The sequence below is a fragment of the Penaeus monodon genome, chromosome 42 (assembly GCF_015228065.2).
Source record: "Penaeus monodon isolate SGIC_2016 chromosome 42, NSTDA_Pmon_1, whole genome shotgun sequence".
Lineage (NCBI taxonomy): Eukaryota > Metazoa > Arthropoda > Malacostraca > Decapoda > Penaeidae > Penaeus > Penaeus monodon.
In genome coordinates this window covers 12,908,952-12,933,951 of record NC_051427.1, presented here as the reverse complement: position 1 = coordinate 12,933,951, position 25,000 = coordinate 12,908,952, and the positions used below count along the sequence as shown (strand labels likewise).

At 32.0% G+C, this 25,000-nt stretch overlaps 1 pseudogene; it reads right to left on the bottom strand.

The window, feature by feature from the left end:
- Positions 1-21,648: 21,648 nt before the first annotated feature.
- On the bottom strand, positions 21,649-23,726 carry LOC119599157 (annotated as a pseudogene).
- Between the last annotated feature and the right edge of the window lie 1,274 nt (positions 23,727-25,000).

The following is a 25,000-nucleotide window of genomic DNA, read 5'->3' as shown; positions in this document are numbered from 1 at the left end:
CAACACTTTCTCATGAGCATTATAATTATAATTGTTATTACTGTAATAATAATAATAATAATAATAATAATAATAATAATAATAATAATAATAATAACCATGATAATGATAATGATAATGATAATGATAATAATAATAATAACATTGATAATGATCTCCGCGACTACCTTATCACGTGTGCATCTTCCTCTCTCTTCCGCACTGCCCCCTGACTGAGGGTGAGGACCAGTTTTTAAACACTGTTGGGAGCGTCTGCTACTTGTCCTGCGTTGACTCACTGATGTCCCTCGCCTAAGAGGTCTTCACGAGACATTTCAACAATAATAATAATTTAAAAAAATAGGGAAATAAAAAATAAATAAATAAATAAATACAATAAAAATAACAATTATGATTTTGATAATAATAGCAATAATGAAAATAATAGTAATGATAATAATAATAATAATAATAATAATAATAATAATAATAATAGTAATAATAATAATGATAATAATAATAATTATTATCATTATTATTATCATTATAGTTATAATACTAATGGTAGTGATAATAATAAATAATGATAATAATAACATTTAAAAGTGTTGATAATAATAAAATAATAATTATCATTATCATTAGCAGTAGTCGTAGCAGTACTAGTATTATTATTCTTATCATTATCATCATTGGTATTATTATCATATCATTATTATTATTATTATTATTATTATTATTATTATTATCACTTCTATTATTATCATCGTTACCATTATTATCATCATCATCATCATCATCATCATCATCATCATCATCATCATCATCATCATCATCATCATTATCATTATCATTATCATTATCATTATCATTATCATTATCATCATCATCATCATCATCATCATCATCATCATCACCATCACTATCTTATTATTATTTTTATCATAATCATTATTACTATTACCATTGTTACTATTATCATCAATATCATTTTTACTATTACTGTTATTAGCCTTAGTATTATCGTCATCATCATCATCATCATTAATCATCATCATCATCAGCAGCATTATTATATTATATTATATTATATCATAATAATTTCGTATCTAACCAGACTCACTGATATGTCCTTTTTTTTATTTTGAACGCACTATAATTCTTTGTTGCAGATAAAAAGGACAGGACTGAGCAGTGAATTATTCCTCAGGGAATTTAATTAGCATTTTGACATTACATGTTGATAAGACTTACGAACGTGTAAAATCTGAACGTCAGTTATGTAGCCACATTTTCTTTCATACCTGTTCCAGGATTTTTTAAAAATATCCTCACGTGTGCATCTTCCTCTCTCACTGATGCAAGAGCAAAAATAGTATAATACTAAAAATACATTAAAAAAGGTGTTATCATTGTTGTTATTATCAATATCAATATTATTATTGATTTTATCTTAATTATTTTTTTATTATTAATTATCATTATTATAATTATTATTACCATTATAAGTATCATTAGATTATTATTATTATTATTATTATTATTAGTAGTAGTAGTAGTAGTAGTATTGTTACTTATTCATCATCATCATCATCATTATTATTATTATCAACTGCATGAATTCTCTCTTTAGCACAGACAAACTAGGTTCCAGAAAGAACAGATAAACAACCCTAGTTAATGATTGGACCACCTATACATCGGCCTAACGCCACTGTCTCCTGGTTTTGCATTGTTATATCTTCTTATATCTTCCTGTTGTTCATATAACTGTTGAAATGAATGGCCATGCTGACTATTTTCTTACAAATGTTGCCATCTTGATCCTGAAATACTCTCTGAATTAAGATTAAATAGTACCAAGGCATCTTTATATATGGTTTCAGTGTAAAACAAGTTCCGTGAATAAGTAATAGTATTTTAATCGTATATGTGTCTTCAGATTTCTTATATACACAAGGCCAAGACAATATTTGGCCGACTGGGGATTTGCAATCTCTTGGCATTACTGAAATGGATATTTCTGTTCGAAATATTATTAATTTTCGAAAGATCATAAATTTTCGAAAGATTATTGATTTTCGAAAAAAATATTGGTTTCCGAGCGATTAGTTTTTTGATATCCCTTCCTTGTCCATCTTTCGACAGCTAGGTTTGTGATTTTTTAAAATAAAAGAAATGCTTTTATCAAAAAAATATTCATAGATTTTGTGCCCCCCCCCCCGCAAAAAAAGCTATTACCCCATAGCACTATTTAAAAGGAAATAGATAAAGTGACCTACTGTGGTTATGTACGGTATAGGAACACTATGACGCTTTGAGTAAATCAACCAGAAGGTATAAATTATAAAAGAAGAAAATATCACGAATATAGCCGTAAAATGCCTAAGTGCCCCCCACCCCGCAAAAAAAAAAAAAAAAAAAAAAAAAAAAAAAAAAAAAAAAAAAAAAAAAAAAAAAGTTATCCTTGGATGAAAGGAAAAATCACGAAGATTAATAAACAAGAAGAAAAATGTGAACCAAAAACAAAAGAGAGACATTATTAAAAAACGGGGAAGAGGCAAGGTGAGAAGAAGGAAGGTAAGAGAAGATGATAAGCGGTGAAGATGATAGTGACAGGAATGATAACAAGGTGAAATGGAGAGGGATAATGATGTGACGCATATGATAACAAGGATAATGGTGTGAATAATATGATAATAATGATAATTATCATCATATTTATAACGAACGTGATAATGATAATGATGTGACGAATATGATGACAATGAGAATTATTATGGTTATTATTACTATTATTGTTACTATTGTTATTATCATTACCTATTATTATTATCGTTATTATTATTATTATTATTATTATTATTATCATTATTATTATTATTATCATTATCTTATTATTATCATCATTATCAATTTTATCATTATTATAATATTATAATAATATAATCTCTTTTACAATATTATCATTTTAATATCATTATTATCATCATTATTATTATTATCAACAATTATCAATGTTAGTATTATTTTTATTATTAGTAATATTATTATTATTATTATTATTATTATTATTATTATTATTATTATTATTATTATTATTATTATTATTATTGTTATTATTATTATTATATTTAACAATTATTATAATTTTTCATATTATTTCATTTTGATTATAATTATTTTCATTATCATTTTTATTATTATCATTACTATTGTTATTATCATTATTGTTATCATCATTATGAAGATAAAAATAAATAATTATGATAATAGTAATAATGATTGTATGATAATAATGAGATAATAGTAATGATAATAATAATAATGATAATAATCATAATAATGATAATCACAATAATGATTATGAAATAATGATAATAACAATAATAATGATTGCTATTACTGTTATTATTGTTATCCTTATATATGATGATGATGATGATGATGATGATGATGATGATGATGATGATGATGATGATGATGATGATGATGATGATGATAATTGTTATTATTATTATTATTATTATTATTATTATTATTATTATTATTATTATTATTATTATTATTATTATTATTATTGTTGTTTTGTTATTGTTATCATTATTATTATTATTATTATTATTATTATTACCATTATCATTAATGTTATTAACGACAAAAAAGAGAAGATAAATTAAGAAAGAGAAAGAAAAAAGCGAACAAGGGAAGTGAAGAGAGCCCGATCAAGTTCAGTCACAATAATTAATACTATACAGCTTCTGAAGGGAATCGCCAAGGTGCCAGTAACAACGCCTCTTGGCACCTGTATGAGTCGCGTTCTATTGTTCTTTGTTCTCTTGACATGCGTTCTCTCGATGAATTTGGTGTTTGTTCTGTGGGTGAAAGAGGGTTGCGTAGAGTGTAAAGTGGGTTGGTGATTTTGCGTAAGAGTGTTTGCGTAAAGGGGTGTGCGGTATAGGGTAAGAAAGCGATGTTGTTCTTACGTCTCCTTCTCTCTTTCTCTGTCTGTCTGTATCTCTCTGTATCTGTCTATATGTTTGTCTATATGCATATATAACTTATCCTCACAAGTGCACATGCACATACACGCACACACACACACACACACACACACACACACACACACACACACACACACACACACACACACACACACACACACATATATATATATATATATATATATATATATATATATATATAAATAAAATATATATATATATATATATATATATATATATATATATATATATATATATATATATATATATATATACATTTTCTACCAATATTATTACCGTTATATTTCCAAAAAAAAATACACTGAAAAAAACACGGATCAAATATAAGGGCGGAGCTAATGGCGTCATAACGTTTCGCCAATGAGACTGTGCTGCGAGATATCAGATAGAAGTAGAGACTTTTTGTACAAAATACGCAATATTGTTATAATTACCAGAAGTAAAACAAAAATTTTCCTCCTTTATTTATGATAATGAAGAGTCCCTTACTATTAACAGCAGCCAGAATACTCTTAGGAAAAAGTAAATTGAATTTTTGGGTTCACCAGACTAAATGGAAATGGAGCTACCTGGTTATATGTACCTTGGTTACCACCGGTACTTTAGACCATACGAATTCTATGGCAGCCTAGACTTTGGATTAATATACTTATAATTTGGTAACACTTACAACGTCTGCACTTTCGTTAGATTTTGCAGATCTATTCAATGTAACACCATGATATACAGGTAATCATTGATTACTAACTCCAACCAGTGCCAAAATCATAGCTATAACTTCGCATTCATATAATTTGCGGTAACAGCGGTACCCCTGAAGATCACAGTAGGTGATTAAGTAAGTGATGGTCAAGTTCGATTAATTATATATTTATATATTTTGGAATTCCTATATATCATTTAGTTGGAAATCAAGAGTTGAAAAAATGAACGATTTCCGACGAAAATAAAACGAAGTCAACATTAAGTTTCCGAGTGAGATCAGAAGTAAAACAAAGAAAAAAATCCGTCATTATACAATTGACTATTAATATGTCATTAAATCACCAAATAGCAAAAAGAACATTTATATTCATCAGTTCGAGAGAGATAATTTTTCATACATAAATCTTACGAGAAATATGCAAATCAGCCACAAGAAGGACGGTCTTCCAAGTTGATGGGTTGCTGGTTATTGCGTCCCCGTTGCCAAGGCGACCAGACGCGGAATGCAGCGAAGCTTCCTTAGGCATTAACTGGCTGCTTTTCTAAACTTTCTCTTAATTTTTTCTTTTTATTTTCCCTTCTTTCTGTTCTTATATTCAATTACTTTGCTCCTTCTACCTTTTTTTTCTCTCTTTCCTTTTTTTTTACTCCTTTTCCTTTTTTTTTACTCTCTCCTTTCTATATCCCTCATTATAAAACCTCCTTCCCCCTCTTCACTTTGGCAATTATCAGTTCTTCCCCTTTTGCTCTTTCATCTTATTTTCTTCTGCCTTTTTTCCAAACCTTATTTTTCCTGCTCTTCTCTGTAACAGTGATTTTCCCTCCTCTTCTTTTCATATTATTTTTATTCGTTTCTTCTTGCACTTTTTTCTCCAGCATTTTTCTCTCTCTCCGTCATACTTCACTCATTATCTTTTATCTTCTCCTTCATCTTATTCTATTGTTTCTTCTTTTTTTCTCTTTCTCTCCTTCACTATCCTCCTCCTTCCCTTACTTTTCATCTACGTAAAACACACTGATTCTTATTCTCTTTCTTTTGCTTATTCATCTTCCATTTTCTTCTTCTTCCTTTTTCCCTTGTATTTTTTCTCTTCACTTTTTGATACCTTCGTTATCATCCTCTCACTACATTTCCTTCGTAATTAAATAGTTATTCTTATTCTTACATTTTTCTGCTTCTCTACTATCTTATTTTCTGCCACTTCTTTCGTCTTATTTATTTTATTGCTTCTTATCCATTTTACTCTCTCCCTTCCTTTCACTCTTATTACCTCCCTCATTATCGGCCAACTTTTCCTCATCTTCTATTTTCCATCGTAATAAAAAAAGGAAAAAAAAAGATATATATATATACATTATCACTTTTCTATTATCGTTTTCTTCTTCTTGTGCCTATTTTCCTTTGTTGCTTCTTATCCCCTTTTTTCATTTCTTTTCTGTCCTTTCTACCTCACTCAATTATCCGTCTCCTTCTCTTCTCCGTATTGAAAGTGATCCTTCTTTCTATTCTTGTTTTGATTATCCTTCTCTGTTTCTTTACTATATTCTCTTTTGCCTCTTTCTCTTCCTCCAAACCCAAATAATTCTCCTCTTTTCTTCCTCTCCTTTCTTTTGCTTGTTCTCTGTTATTTACTTGTCCTCTCTTTCATACTTCCCCCATCATCAACCTTTCCCTCTCCTCCACCAAACAAATTTTTTTCATCTTCTCTTCTCCTTAATCATCAGTGATTATCATTATTATTGTTATTGTTATTATCATTGTTGCAATTATCACTATCATTTTTGTTTTTAGTATTATCATTATTTCATTATTATCATTGATATTATTCCTATGATCTTATCTTTTTATCGTTATTATTATCAACATCATCATTCTAATGTAATTACTATTATTGTTATTGTTAATGATGTTATTAGTATTAGATTTATTATCATGTTTGTCTTAATTTCCTGTTTCTTCATCTTATTATCTTCTACTTCTTGTCTTGTTCTCATCTTCTTCATCTTCATCGTATTTAACGGTGATTATTCTTTTTCTTTTTTGGTGTTTTTTTCTGTTTCATCTTATTTTCTTTTGCATTTTCTTCTCTCTCTCTCTCTCTCTCTCTCCGTCATACCTCCTTCAACATCAACTTCCTCCTCTTTCTCCTCCTCCTCCTCCTTCTTCAAAGCCAAATCTTCATCTTCACCTTCTCCTTCCCTCTCCTTCTTCTCTTCTCCTTCCCCTCTCCTTCTTCTCATCTGCTTCCCCTCTCCTCATCTTCTCATCCGTAATTAACAGTGATTCGTAACCCTTCCTTCGTCCACATGCACAGCTTGGCGAATTCCCACGCTGCATCGCCCATGTATCACTTATATGCGCTTCATCAGCTTTCCTACGCTCCCCCCCCCCCCACTCTCTCTCTTCCCTCTCCTTCTCTCCCCTTCCCCTCCCTCTCCCCTCTCATCGCCTCCTCCCCTCATTCCCTCTCGTCGTCTCCTTCCCTCCTCCCCCCTCTCACCCCTTTGCCTGGGTGAAGAAGGGCATGGAGGAGGGGGGGGGGGGTTATGAGGCGTTTTAGAGGTATAATGGTATTAATGTGGGTATAAGGGGACATAGTATTAGTGTACTAGGGAGTATAAGAGGGAATAGGTGGGGGTACGAGGGTCTTGCCAAAGGTAACGAGAAAGGAAGGTATGAGATTCTACAGCATACAGTGGTTACAGAGGGGGTATGGGGGTCTTACAGGGGGTATGAGGAGGAAATAGGGGAGTGTATTGTAGGGGATTTTAGGGGCCTTAGAGCGGTATGAGTTATTATAAAAGGGAATGAAATATAAAAAAAAAAGTGTATGAGGGTCTTACAGTGGATATGGCAAGACATAAGAGGGGTATGAGGGAGCCTTGGCGTGGTATGAGGAGGGGGTATGAGACATTGGCCGGGAGGGAGGGAGGGAGGGAGGGGGGAGGGATATCTCATCTGTAAATCATTTTGGGAAGTTCATTTCTCACGGAACATCCATCACCTGCCTTAATCCCCTGCCCCATTATCAACTTGTTGTGTTTATTAATCTCTTCTCGGCGTTTATGCATTTATTACGAGGTTTGTGCTCGTTCTCTCTATTCCCTTTTCGTATTCTTAACGCTTGTTGTTGTTCAAAAGGCTAATGTAGTCGTTGTAGTTGCTGTTGTAGTACTTGATGGTGTGGTTTTCTCTCTCTCTTTCTCTCATTCTGTCTTCTAGCTATTAGCATTAAGCATACATTAATATATCATTAAGGTCATCATTATCATCCTTACAAATTGTCTGAATATAATATCCTCATCGTGTCTGTGTCTGCATTCTGTGTGTATCTATATGTATGGTTGTATGTATGTATGTATATATATATATATATATATATATATATATATATATATATATATATATATATATATATATATATATATATATGCATACACAAATACACACAAACATATATTTATACACACCACACACACACACACACACACACACACACACACACCCACACCACACAACACACACACACACACACACACATATATATATATCATATATATATATATATATATATATATATATATATATATGTATATATATATATATATATATATATATATATATATATATATATATATATATATATATATATATATATATATATAATGTGTGTGTGTGTGTGTGTGTGTTTGTTGTGTGTGTTTGTGTGTGTGTGTATAAATACATGTATTATAGAAGTGTCTATATATGATTACTACGAATGTATCTTATCATATCTAATCTATATCTATCACTATCTATCCTATCATCTACTCCTACTATCTAAATATAGTCATCAATACTATAATAACAATATATATATATATATATATGTACACATATATATGTGTGAGTCGTGTTTTATGTTTTCACTCACACACACATATATGTGTGTGTGTCAATTCCATATATATATTGTATATGTATCTTTGTGCATATACATACATATATACATATACTATATATAATATATATATAGATATATATAATATATATATACAATATAATAATCATACATACATATTTTACATACACATATATTAATATATATAGACATATGCCTAGTATTATATATATATATATATCAATATACTATATATATAATACTATTGTATGTTATATATCATATATATATTATATAATACTATATACACATATATACACACATACATCTAACACATACAGTCCACATCATACAGTCCACACACATCCACACAACACACACACACACAACACGCATCCACACACACACAACGCACGCACACCACACACACACAACACAACACATCACAACACACACACACACCACACCACACACAACACACACTACGCACACACACATATATATATATAATATATATATATATATATATATATATATATATATATAGTACTATATCTAACTATATATATACATTGTGTGTGGAACATATTGTCTTCACTTATTTTATTATCGGAAATAACTTAAAAGAATTCCGTGAAAGTTTCTACATTCACGTTCAGGATGTAATTCAAGGAATTTTCTAAATATCATCAAACCTTATTATTCTTCAGATAAGCCAACATATAAACAACACACACACACACACACACACGTTTGCACATACAAAAGCACGAACACACAACACATGCCATAAAAAAATAAACTAAAAAAAAATATACATACTATACGTTTATCCTGTCTTAATCCAACATCCACCATCCATAAAATAATATACATACAATATAAAAAAACGAATAAAGAAGTACCTTTCATGTAGTCCATTGGCCTGGATCATGCCTAGACGCTATGGATAACACACTACTCGCACACAACATGTACAATAAAAATCAACTAATACATACAATACACATGAAATACTAAAAATAATACATATAAAAACAACAGAAAACCACAAACAAAACACACACACACACAAAACCACAAACATATAGACAAACACTCAAAAACTTACAAACACAACCACACACATACACAAAACAAACCTACACACTTTATACGCTTGTCCGTATATGACTCATAATATGATCATATAAAAATTGACATAAAAAGTACGTGTCATATTCAAGCCTCTTAGTTGTGGATCAGGCGAGTACGCACGAGAACACACACAAACGACATACAACAAACAAACACACACAAACACAACGACACTATCATATAACATAACTACAACGTAAAGATTGTCCGTATTTTAACGTCCAAAAGTAGATTTATATATATATAATAAAATATAAAAAAAAAAGATGTACATTTCCCGAAGCCCTTAGTCGTGATCAGTAATCATATGAACATAGCTACGTATCGTTCTTTTGTTCCTCTTTTCAATTTTATTTCATTCGATTCTCGGCTGTTATTGCGCACGATGTGACCAATCGTAAATTGGTTCGAAATGGAGTGTTTATATATCATATAATATTATTCCGACATATCGAATACGCCGTTATTTTGCGAGGAGATTCTTAGCCGCGCTTTGTGACTTGTAATGCTACTGCAACCAACAAACTCAGTGCAACAATATATTTACAATACACACCACACACCATTATATTATATAATATTATCAATATATATATATAGTATATAATATAAAATATAATATATATATGATATACGCACTATATATATATATATGTATATATATATATATATATAAATACTAATATATCAATCACTATACATATAAAAAATATACATAAAGAACAACACAAAATACACACAACAACATATAATATATATATATATATATATATATATATATATATATATATATATATATATACATATATATATATATATATATATATATATATATATATATTTATTTATATATTTATTTATAATGATACTGTATATATATGTATATATATCTACTATATATACACATCAACAGATACTGTCAAACACAACACAACAATGCCTACACACAACACAACAACACACACAACACACACACACACACACACACACACAACACACACTACACACAATATATATATATAATATATATATATATATATATATATATTCATCCTGTGTATATATATACTGATATATAAGTATATATACGTATACACATACATACTGCACACCACATCACACACACACACCACACACACACAACACACACACACACACACACACACACACACACACACATATGTGTGTGCATATACATATGTATACACATACACATACACACATATAAGCTTGTATACACATATATAAAAGTACATACAATATAATTATATGTATATACATATATATATATATATATAATAATATATTATCATATTATAATATATATATATATATATTATATATATATATATATATATAATATATATATATATATATAATATATATTATTATTAAAGCACGTATATATTTATCTATATTTATAATATATATAAATGCATATACTGTATATATGTATACATATTTTTTATACAATTATATATATATATATATATATATATATATATATATATATATATATATATATATATATATATATATATACAGGTTTGTGCGTGTATGTGTATGTTAGTGAATGCGCTCGTGTGTCTGTCTGCGTGTATATGTGTGGACATATGTGCACATTCATCACAGTGAAATATCACCCAAAGAAACCAAGACCTCGATGTACACAAACTACACTCCCGGAAGTGGCCAAAGTACACCCCTGGCGCCCTCGGAAGTAACCCAGGTATACGGAGGAGCTTTTAGGGAGAGTGTGTGTTTCGCGGACATCCACATCCTGCCATTTACTCCGAAGATTGAGGAGATCCTGTCCGGGCCATAAAGGATATGCTGTTCAACGCACCTGACCGCAACGAAGATCTGTAGAAAGGAGATGAGTCATCCGCAACGAAGATCCATGAAAGGACTCGAAATATCCCGTGAGAAAGATCTATAAAAGGACGCAAGTTTTTTTGCGAAGATCAACAAATTAAAAGGAGCATTTCGCCACGAAGATTCACACAACGACGCGAATCAGCAACGAAGGTCAACGAAAAGACACGATTATTCCGCAACGAAGATCCACAGAATGACAGGAAATATTCACAACAAAGATCCACGAGAGGAGACGAACATTCCGTAACGAAGATCTGCGAATAGACACGATTATTCGGCAATGAGCTACAGTATGAAAGTAAGCGATATTCCGTTGTGAAGATCCAGGAAAGGAGACGAGTCCGTCAGAGAGAAGGAAAAAGAGATACAGAGAGAGAGAGAGAGAGAGAGAGAGAGAGAGAGAGAGAGAGAGAGAGAGAGAGAGAGAGAGAGAGAGAGAAAAGAAAACGAATAAAACTAATCGACAAATCATAATAACAATAACAAATAAAAATAAATAAACAAATAAAACAAACAAAGAAAGCACAGAAAATACAAACAAATAATTACACACCCAAATCAACCTAGCAGCTGTTAAGACATAACTGACCTCTGCGCAATTCACGGAACCCACGAGGAGCGAGTGAGGGTGACAGTTAAACAATCGTGGGGCATTAAAAGCACTTAGCTCCATCGATGCCTCTTGGCTGTGATAACTCGACCCTTCGGCACCCGGTAGATTCTGGTCTGATGCCTTTCTTGCTGTTGTTCTTGTTGTATCAAAGATATTTGCGAGCTGTCGATGGTACAAATGGAAAGAAAAGCGTAAGATCGAGTTTAGTGGCGAAGGATGGTGGAGAGGTCCACGACTGCTCAAACATGAGCATACCGTTATTGATGATGATCATCATCATTATCATTATTTTCATTATTATAGTATCAGTATCATTATCATTATTTTCATTATTATAGTATCAGTATCATCATCATTATCATCATTGTTGTTATAATCACTATCAATGTCATAATTATTATCGCTGTTATCATCATCGTTATAATCTCCATGCCAAACATTATCGTTGATTGTCATTAACACTACCGTTCTTAACCACTTCTCCCCCAGTCACTCTAACTCGATCTCAACCTCCTACTTTCCTCTTCTAATTTTCTCTCCCTTTATTTTTCTCTCTCTCCCACATTCTTTCCGCAGGCACCCGTCCTCCCCTTTGCAAGCAGTGCCAAGGAGTTAAAGGCAGTCAAGTGACCAGCCACTAACAGGTAATGTACAACCACCATGAGAAGGAAAGCGTAAAATTCACATCGTTTAGCAGAGTACAAAACACTTTATTCTTGCGCACACACACACACACACATACACACACACACACACACACACACACACACACACACACACACACACGCACGCACGCACGCACGCACGCGCACACACACACACACACACACACACACATATCTGTTTATTTAGGTTTCTATGTTTCAGTCAGTCATTCATTCAGTCTCTCTTTTTGTCTATGCGTATCTCTTTAATATATATATATATATAATATATATATCATATATATATATATAATAATATAATATATATATATATATATCGATATCTTAATATAACTGCATTTACCTCTATATAGTTCTACGTATCTATATCTTTATCTGTTTATGTATCTGTATCTATACCTAAATCTATGTATCTATTTTTATATAAATCTGTCGATATATTTAAACTAAGTATCTATAAATATTTTACCTGTTTGTTATCTGTGTGAAAATCTATCTATATCTATATCGAAATCTGTCTCAGTATTTAAATCTCTCTCTCTATCTACATATATCTCTCTATATGTAAATCTGTCTGTATCTATATCTAAATCTATCTTCATCTATATACATTTACAAAAGGAAAGAGTGTCTGAACTGGACATGTTTACATAGTGTATGAAGTGAAAATACAACCTGTCATCTGATTAAACAGATGAGAGCCATAGTGAGGTCAAAAGGTCACCAGACTCTCTAATTGAGGGTCATCAAGTCACCATGTCGCTTCTGGTTTGCAAAGGTCATTTTATTTTCTAACAAAACGTATGTGTGTTAAACAAGGTCGGGTTTGCAAGATTTATTTCAAAGTAATATCATGCAAATGTATCATACATATACAAGCCCCGCACGGACATTCAGATTTGTTATGATCAACTGAAACATGTTGCATTCTGATGTCACAACATCAGAATGTTTCCCACCTCTAATTCTGAATATTTTGGGAAGCTGACAACAACCCGAATACACACACGATTATATTTTCACTCTCTTTACATATATATATATATATATATATATATATATATATATATATATATATATATATATATATATATATATATATACTTACATATACATATATATGTATACATACATGCATATGTATACATAAATACACATACATATGTATGTATACATAAATACATGCACACACATATACACATGTATATGTATATATGTAGTTATATGTGTATATATGTATATAGAGATAGATATGGATGTATATACATGTATAATATGATATATACACATACATATATATATATATATATATATAATATATATATATATAGATATATATATATATATATATATATATATATATATATATATATATATGGGAGGGGTGCGTGCTTGAGAGAGAGAGAGAGAAAGGTGGGGGGTGCACAGAAAAATATCGTCAATAAATCATATGAAAATGAACTTCAGTGCATGTAAAATTCTGGTACATTGCCAAGAAACTTTGCTACGCCCGTTGGCCAAATGCCAGTATGTAAATCATAATTTCAAATAGTTCATGAACGTATTGCTCAGATTTGTTAACATTCAGTTATAGATGGTGAACAAATGAATACAAGTAACGTACATTTATGCAAAACATCGGTAATATTGATTTATTTAATATGTAAGGCAATGCATAATAAAAGAAAAACATTCATCTCCCTTCACCAGTTGCCAATTAGCGAATAAAGAAAGTGCGCTTAGAAATAGTAATTAATTAATTTCATAATTTCAACGCATTACATCAGCAATACTAGCTCAGCTTGTCTGTAGTGGTGCCACTGTTAATATATGGAACAAACGATTAATATCATTTCTTTCGGTGTTCTACTGTATCTTTCAACGCATTCTTCATAAGGATTTCTTTCAATGTATTAACATAATTTTTGTATTTGTTCTCCAACCATGTGTTAATACCATGCGTTAATCATGATATTTGTAGCGGGGCTTCAGTATGCCTGGTTGAGTTCGGGCTCAACCGAGAATGTAGGTTTTTATTCAGGGAAAGACTCTTCTGCAGTGAACAGATGTAAGGTTCCAGGCTTGCGGCAGGCTGCCACTATCCGATCAGTAGGTTGGGGAACCATGTGTGTAGTGTATGGGGTTATGAAAGTTGTATGAGAAAGGGTAGAAGGAAAATACAGAATGTATGTGCTAAATGTTGGATGTGTAAGTGTATAAATGTGAAATGGGAGGCTGAGCGTCTGCGTGGACGTGTTTGGAAGAGAAAAAAATGCAAAATCATGGAATTCTTCCTCTTCCCTTCGGTTTGAGCATCCACCTGCTGGAAGCGGGAACCCAGGTATAGCAGAAGTTATGGTCTGTTCCAGAATACCAGCTTAGCATACTCCGATCCATCTAGCCTTTTTACAGCTTTTCAGTACAGTACAGTAACCAGCAATGTGCAGTTTAGGAGACCCAAGTTCAAGAACGTTTCAAGCATTCAGCCGTAGTCAGAACCAGAACTTAAGAGGTCGTAAATATCATTTGTTCTTCTGACTAGGACTGAGTGAACGTTCTACAACGGTATTATATTAATTTATTGAGCAAATCGCACGCACTAGGGAGTTCTGCAGGTAATTTAGTTACGGGAAATTTTTATAGATGCTCACATCACCAATTTAATCACGGTGGTGGTGATGCACGTGAAAACCACACCAGATATACTTAAAAAATAACTCACCAACATATATTAACCCCTAAGTTGGCGTCCCAACTCCATAGGTATTTTTACCCAATGTTATGGAGATTAACTTCTCTCTTCTTTGAATAAAAACACTTTGGTAGATTTTAAAAAAAATGTAGTGTAAGAAATATAATTTAGAGTTGAAAGCTAAGTAAAAGAAAATAACTAAGGGCCACAAGATCACGGACTGCCTGAACACCCACAAGGTCAGGCAGGAATCAACCAAATCAAAGTAAAAGAAAATGTAAAATGGTCCTGAAAGTATTATGGGCGAGACTGTAAGATATCTTTCTCCCAGGAGGTACGGATCCTCAAGCTGAGAAAAGAAAAGTAAGTGATGACTCAGTTTAAAACATTTAATGCCACACTGGAGGTACGGATCCTTAAGCAGTGTCCCTTCTATGTGAAGTGGTCCTTTTATACTCTCTGACACTTTGATTTCACAAAGTGCTGCTTTGGGACACTGTGAAATAGAGTGCACCCTACAGATGGTAATGCAGCATGTCACACGCCAAACTCCAAAAGAGGCCAGGTGTCTCCTATACACAACCATAATAACACTTAACTTTGGGGGGGACACGAATTCAGCAATCTTGGCGCGAAGCGAGGTAAATCCAAAAAGCGAGAGCACATAAAGATCTGAACTTAATCTGAGAAAAAATACGATTATTTATGCTGGCTACATTTATATATGATTAATACCCAAGATCAGGGGTTCTCAGACTTTTTCGGCTATGAGCCTGTAACCTCTTGGTCGCTGGTTTGCTCGAACCCGCAGTCACAAGCGGTGATCACGAGAGTGGGTTGGCCGCTTGCCATTCGCCAGGCGAGCCACACGCTATGCTGTGCGTTCACTTGGGCAGTGCGCACCGTGCGTTTCGTGGCGATATCAAGTGAACGGTTTGACAAAACGTTTCGCGAAGCGTTGCGTGGCGAAGCGAGCGGGCTTTGGAGGTAGTTCGCTTCGTCTCGCGGACTGTTTGGAAACAACAAAGATGGCCGCCTCCTCGAAACCTCTGAAGCCCCTCTGCCCGACTTGAAACGCATATTTTTTGGTTTTGGAAGAAGCTCAGGAACACGTAATGACTTGTGGTAAGTGTCTGACCACCAAAGAATATAGTAAGTGTAAATTTACACATTTAAACCTAAAATATGGCTGTAGTTGAGATAGAACTTCCAGGAGCGTCACAGTAGTTGGTGATAAAAGTTGATGATGATAATGCTACTGTTATCTTTTAATAACTGCGTAAGACTATAATTTCGAACAGTTATGATTTTGGTGGATGCTTGTTAGATGTATCACATTTTGTCTGTGTATACCAAAAGTGATTAGCATTTAATTAAGAAATAAAGTTGGAAAAAATCATAATAAATGTAAATGTTGGCATGTTCAGTCTTATCTTATCAGTAACTGTAATGGAGATCAGTGTACATCAACTCTGTGGCTTTCAGGACTGGGACAGAATATGTATAGATTTTGTTCACAGGCAATTGCAGCATTAAATACATCTACTTACTCCACAAATAGTTGTGATTGTATATACCATAAAGGACATTGTACTCTTTCATACTAATTTGTGTTGTAGTCCTTGAGTTGATTCAGTGGGCTTAGCATTGCATTTGAAGATTTAAAAAAAAGGAAAGATCAAATATATATATATATATATATATATATATATATATATATATATACATATACATATACATATACATACATACATATACACACATAAGTAGTATATTCATGTGGAAATGTATGGTTTAATAGAGGAGAAACATAGGTTATGCTCATATAGAACGTTTGATTATCAAAATCTGCCACATTATAGTGATGCTCTAGCTATTCTTTAGCAAACCTTTTTCTATAAGATAAAGCTTGTTGACCTCTGGTCATTAATCACTAAATTAACATAATCAGTCTCAGTCTTGACAACTAGCTATTAGGATGTTGTTTTTAATCCCTGCTGGAGGACAGAACCTGGAGCACTGGTTTGTTTCATGTAGTTCTTTACTGAATAGGTCCACCAACATTTAAATATATATATATATATTTTTCTATTTCTTATAATTATTTTTTTATTCATTATTAATTGCAGTTGTTTTATGCATTTTCCTAAATCTATGTTTGATGAACGAACTACTAAAATGCTTGAGTGAGACTGCAGATGACCCAGGAATCGACATGTGCAGCCATATCTAGTGATGCTGCGGCTGCTGTAATTCATGCCTTAACAAAGTTTATATAGATCTGATAGAGCTTGTAGACTATGGAGATTTATTAATAATTAGTAGTCATTCTTAACTCAGTCTAATTGAAAATACATGGTGGAGTATTGTTGGTGTTTGCCGCAGTACAAAGTCTAGAACCCACAGCATTGCTTTTTTTATACTGTTATCAGTTGTAGTTCCTTCAGAATGCTCATGAATAAGAAAGCCTGCACCTATTTTCTATTCTTACACAAAAATTGCATATATAAAATGAAATATGAAATGTGTATTAGAAATTATAGAACTAAAGATTAATTAGATTGGGAATTATCTTCATGAAAACAGCCTTACTTGATGTAATGAAGTTAAAGTTAAATTGCCAATTAGCTGTGTTCATGTTGCTAAGTATTTTACATTATCAATGCTGATTTGTAGACTCTTATCAGTAAGTTGTACCTTCCTACAGAACCAGAAATTTCAGCAAAACTGCAGACACCTCATGTGGTATTTTACGAGCCTCCTCAAGAATTGACTTTGGAGCCAACTGAAGACACATCTGTCCTTAAAAAGGGATTGTAACTCTTGTTAAATTTGTTTAGAAAGTACTAACATTTATAGGTGAAAAAATACAGAGTTAATTCCATTAAACACTATCGTACATGAACATATGTTTTACCAGTATTTTAAATTTGTAGTAAAAGATTTTTTAAATTGCAGGTTCTGCCATTATATGGTCAACAGCAGCAACACTGTTGTTGATAAAAGCATACAGTGACAATAAACATAGTTTTTTTTCGAGCAGTACAAAGAGGAAATACAAAATATGGGAAGATATTGCTTCAGTGCTGCAAGATGCTGGACATCCTGTCACTGGGGAAATTTGTGACAAAAAGATGCGCGGACTAAAAAACAGGTTTGTATCTTCACCTGAATGGACATTTTGTTCAGATTTTATTGGACTGTTTTTTGTTACCTTATATATATTGTATAAAGTATTCCATACTTCCTTTATCTTACGGATTTGTTTTGCTTTTTGTTTAATACATGTCTTAAATGTTTTATAATTGTTTCTGATTTCTTTTTAGATTATTATTTGCTTACAACTATTTCAGTCACCTTTTTTCAGATACAATATAATTGAAGATAATGCAAAGTTAAGTGGACGAGGCAGTGACACACAATGGCCATTCTATGAAGCAATGGATGAGGTTCTTAGACGTGATCCTAGTGTAATACCAGTTGCAACAGAATCGTCAGTAATGATAGGTAAGAAAGTTTACGAGATATTTCAGAAAGAGATGTAATGATGAATTGATTAGTAGTGTATATTATATGAGAAACTAAAAGTAAATTGAAATGAAAGATGACATTGTGCTTACAATATTAATGAAACTTTCATCACCAGGTCAACCTTCGACTAGTGCTGGACCATCTGAAGTTGTGGAACTTCCAGTGCCATCACCATCACAATCACAGTCTACCAGCTCAAGAACTCTCTCTCCAGCTCCATCAGCATCATCCCAAGATCTCATAAACGGAGGCGTTCAGAAGAACAAGAGACGCCACAGAGGAGAGAACATGCCATCTCAGCACTAAACAAAGTAGCTGATCTTGTTGTCGAGAGAAATGCTGTGTTAGAAAGATTCATGCAATCTTTAAGTACCCAGAATGGCCAGTACTTGCAGCATCGGTCACAGTCAGATAAAAAAACAAGAACACAATAATGAAATGAGGGGAATGCAGAGTCGCTTGGTGCAGTTCCAAGATCATCGACGAGAGCGGAAAGAAGATCAGGAAAAAATGAATAAGCAGTATGAACAGACTCCGTACATATTAATTCAGATGTTACAAGAACACCACAGAGAAACTAGGGCAATTCAGCAACAAAAGTTACACAATCAAGAACAGCAGCATAAAGTCCATGCAGCAAACAACCAACGGATTGCAGCAAACAACCAACAGATTATTTCACTTATTGATAAGATTGCTTCAAAGTAATTATAGTCGACAAGTAATTAATCAGATCAGATACATCAAATGGTGCTCAATATACATTAAAGCTTTATTTTCAGATATTAATATTATTTTGTATTTAGTTTATTTTGTGTAAATACTTCTTTGATTTTTCTTTTTGGTAGAAAAGGTATAAAGCCAAATGATAAACTTTATAAGAAGATCAACCAAATCTTAAGAATTCTTTTAAAGTTGATGAAGTTTTAATTGAAATGGAAAAGATTACATTTGATTTGTACATTTTCCATCTTCATTAATACCTTTTTTATGCAGTTTATGATTTTATGTTTATGATTCATGATTTTAGTTTTTAAAAGAGAACTCCTTTTCTTTTTGTCCATATTCCTTCATTTATTTTGTAAATATCAGGTATAGGCGAATTGCATTTAAGTTTATTATTTTTCTTTAGATCATGTTGTTGCAAATCTCAGGTAATATTTAAGTTTTGTAGTTATAAAGTTCAAATAAATATAAATATATGTATGTATGTATGTATGGTTGCATGTATGTATGTATGTATATATATATATATATATATATATATATATATAATTTATGTTTATATATATATTTATATATATTAATATATTTATTAATGTATGTATTTAATATATGTTAATATATATATTAATATATATATATATATATATATTAATATGTATATATATATATATATATATATATATATATATATATATTTATTTATTTATTTATTTATTTTTTACTGTAGTTTTTAAGGTTTTATGATTCTATTTGTTTTACTTTGAAATGCGTTGAAATAAAATTATTTTTGTGTATCTTTGCGTGTAAAGGCATTTGTTTTGTAAATATTAACTACAGGCAAGTTGCATTCTAGTTACTGCTTTAGTCACTTGTTCTGTAAACCTCAGGTAAAGCCAGGTAACATTTACATTTTATAGTTATATGTGAATGTTTCTTCTAATATTAGAGTTTTCCAAAAGTTCAAATATATATCTTTTTTTGCTTTAAAATTTTACGTTTTTGTCCGCTTTGCCTTTGTGCCTTAAAATAAATCTTTGCATGTAAAGGCATTTGTTTTGTAAATATAAATTAAAGGCAAGTTGCATTTAAGTTATTATTGCTCTAGCTCAGTTGTTCTGTAAATGTCAGGAAATATATATATTTTTTTGTGCTGTAGTCTTTAAGGTTTATAATTTTATTTGTTATACCTTTATGCCTCGAAATGGAAATTTTTATTTGTTAAATCTATGTATGTAATGGCAGTTATAACAAATTATTTTCCTTTAGCTTTTGGAAGATTCATTACACTACATGCTCAGGTGCTTAAACATATAGTGTATATAGATATAGTGTTAACAGAAGTTTTAAATATTTTTAATAAATACCTTTTATTATTTTTGATAAATACATTTAATTTAATTTACCCCCAAATACAACATGAAGTAAAAAAAAAAGTGAAACAAGAAATATTTTATTAGACATGGATTATGGTAAATATGGCTTACAATTTACAATCCTTGAGTTTCTAAAACTTTCAGTAAAAATATATATATAAATATACACGCATCAATGCAATACAATGATGAAAAATAGTTATATATACAAAAGAAAAAGAAAAATCAAGCAGCATGAAAAGGAAAGAAAGACATAAGTGATCTATCACAGGTACTTATAAAGGTACAGTATATATTTTCAAATATTTTATGAGCTATGGATATAAGCATCATATTCAAAAGAAAATGAAATGTGCAAAAAAAGACAAATATAAGGCAGCATTACTTGCAAACATACAAACAATTTGATGCAAGAAACAAAAATTTAGTTACAAGTTACATTATGCAAGATTTGCCAATTCATCTCGTTTTGCAAAGGCTTCCTCTCTTTCCACTTCAGGAATACCTTCATATAGAACCTCTGGCTCTGGTTCCAAAACAAAGTCTTGTAGCTCTGCTTGAATATCAAGCTTTTCCTTTAAGTAAAATTATATTATGTAGTACACAGGAACTTGTAATGACTATTGGAATTCTGTAAAGTCTAGTCATATCTAGGCATTTTAATCTTCGGAGTTTACACTTTAGCCAACCAAATGCTCTCTCAATCACAACCCTAGTAGAAGAGTGAATTTTATTGAAAGAAATCTGTTCAGCTGTGAGTTGACCAGTGTTCTTGTAAGGAACAATCATGAATGGTGAGAGAGGATAAGCAGAATCAACAAGCAAATGAAACTCTCTGGGCAAATAATTGTTTTTTAAAAGTGAATATATGGGAGAATTTATATACACCCTTGCATCATATACAGACCCTGTCCATCCTGAGTATGTCAAGAAATCTTCAATTAGAATCACAAACTGCTTGTAACTGAATACTTGTAAACATTTTCCTGTTTACATAGGCCTCTATTTTCTTTGGTACCTGGAATTTGTATATGAGTGCCATCTTTAGCACCAACAACGCCAGGAAATCCAGTTTTTCTAAAGAAATTTTGCTGCTATTTCATTAATTTTCATAATGTTTCATATCCATCTTCAGTGCACAAGCTACCTCCATAAATACTTTGTGTAGTGATGATTTACTTAAGTTGAATCTATCACCCACACCTCTGAATGACTCTTGGTTCCCCAAAAGCCAAAGTGTAGCCAGGATCTTCTTCTCTTCAGACAGGATCTTTTTTGATAAATGGGGTCTAAGAATATGACACAAATCCTGCTGATAAAGAAAAGTATTCATGAGAACAAGTGAAAGACAGTAAACAGTTGTATACATGGTAAATTCAGCATAATTTGTCATCTCCAAATTAACTAGTTAAATCCATGAGAAGTCAGCCACTTTCCTTATGACTTTCTCAAAATTTAAATTATACTGCTTAACACTATAGAAGACAATAACTATCAGAGAAGTGCAAAGTAGCTGTTGAAACTAATGAAGACTTTGCAAAGGCATACATTCCAATCAGGTACCAGAACTATGAAAAAAGTTATTGGAAAGTACTGAAATGACTGTAAAAAGCTGTAGAAATAATTGTTTTTCATATTTGCAACATTATTGTTATTCACAGAATTACTCCAACAAAGAGAAACAAACTTTTGTTGCTGTGAATACATGGAGGATTCAAATTGTCTTCCTATGCATGTGGATACTAGATATGGTAATACTTTATGCGAAGGTATTCAAAACAAATACCAGCATTTTTTTTGATACTATTAAAATAAATTGTTTTTTATTATATTGTTGACACAATCAGTTTTCAAAATAGTAATACTAATGGAAATTACACAAAATCCTTTCTGCAAATCAAAGAAAATGGTAGACAGGTGTAATAGGCTGAGCTTGCAACTCTGGTAATCAAGTGTTTGTTGAGCCATCTGTGTATAAAAACAAACTAAAATAACAAATATGGCATGACTCCAAGAGTATAATGCAATCCTCCACAATATAAATATTGTAAAATAAGCTGATTAGAATTAATCTTTCATACATGCCCATACATACCAAAATTACCTTATAGTGAAATTTATTTTATAATATCTGTAGTCATATGCACTGGACATTACCATGAGAAAAATAACCCAATGCTTCACAAACGTACAGTTCCTGTTGCTTCACTTCATTTATGGCAATTTTATAATAAATTATTAATACTAAAATACATGATGTATCGCCTCTTACCATGAAAGTTGGTCGACATATTCTGAAATGAGACTTGAATTCCTCCTCGCTGTATAGAGGCACAATGTTTTCTGCATAAGCACCAACTCTGACTGGATTCCGGACCCTATGTCATCTCTGTGCAGCTTCCTCTGCTCCCCATAGATCATTTTCTAAAGCAACTATTAAAGCTACGTCTAAAATGGGGCCGTCTAATTCATCTAAAAGGACAGCAACTCCCGCACCACGTCTAGCAGCGTCGGCCATGCTGGTATGTTTGTTTACAGTAATCAGTTGAGAGGCGTTTCGCGTGGCGAAACCGTTCACTCTGGCTGTTTTAGGCCCGTGCAAGGCACACCGTGCGGAAAGGCTCAAGTGAATTCACGGACTTTATCCTTGAATGTTACAGTTATTTACTCATATCGTAATGCTCCAATTACCTTTCAACACAATACTAATCAAAAGCATAAGCTTTCATTATTCTCAAAGTGTTTATAAAGAATTGTAATCTGTTTTTGACCTTCATTTAATAATCATTACCTAGTAGGAATTTAAAACTTTCATAGTAGTGGAAATAATTAACAATCATGACACACATTTTCAGTCACCATAATATAAATCCTTTTTATTTAAAGTTAATCACAATTAAATTCAATATTCAACAAAATATTAAATTCACTTTCAGAGTGTTCTGATAATCGTATATCAATTAATTTATATCTACACATAATTATTGTTTTAAATTACTTAAAGTTGAATCATTCAACAAAAAAAGATGCATAACAATCGGAAATTGAATTTAACATTTTAATAACATTAAATCTCTCTCTTCACACACACACACATACACACACACATATGAATATTATGAAATGCAAGGTAAAACGAGACTCATGCGGTTATGATGCTAAAAGTTATGGGTAATCTGGTATATACCATTTCACTCGTATTCTTGTTTTTTCTCTCTCTCTTTGTGTGTGTTTATCTGTCTGTTTCTGTCTCTCTCTTCATTCCTTCTCTTTCTGTCTTTCCTTTTCTCTTTCCCTTCCCTCTCCCCCTGTATGTTTCTCTACTTTCTTCTCTCTGTCTGTCTACCTTCCCCCCCTCTCTCTCTCTCTGTCTTTCCATCTCTCCCCCTCTCTCTCTCTCTCTTCCCTCCTCCCACCCTTCTTCCCCCTTCTCTCTCTCTCTCTCTCTCTCGACGTCTCTCCGCTTCCTTTCTCATTGTCTCCTTTCTCTTGCATGGTTCATTTGTAGCAGATGAAATTCTCTTTCTCTGCTGCGTCAGACCCTCACTCACGGTTCCTTCGAATTCTTTTCTTATTCTCTCTTTCAGTACCCCATTTTTCGTTCATGTTGTTAAAAAATCTTACTTGATTTTATATTCTTCTCTCTTTCTCTCTCTCTCTCTGACTCACTCTCTCTGTGTGACTCTCTCTCTCTCTCTCTCTCTCTCTCTCTCTCCCTCCCTCCCTCCTTCCCCCCCTCTCTCTCTATCTGTCCATTTATCGATCTATCTCTCGCCCTCTTGTCATTTCATC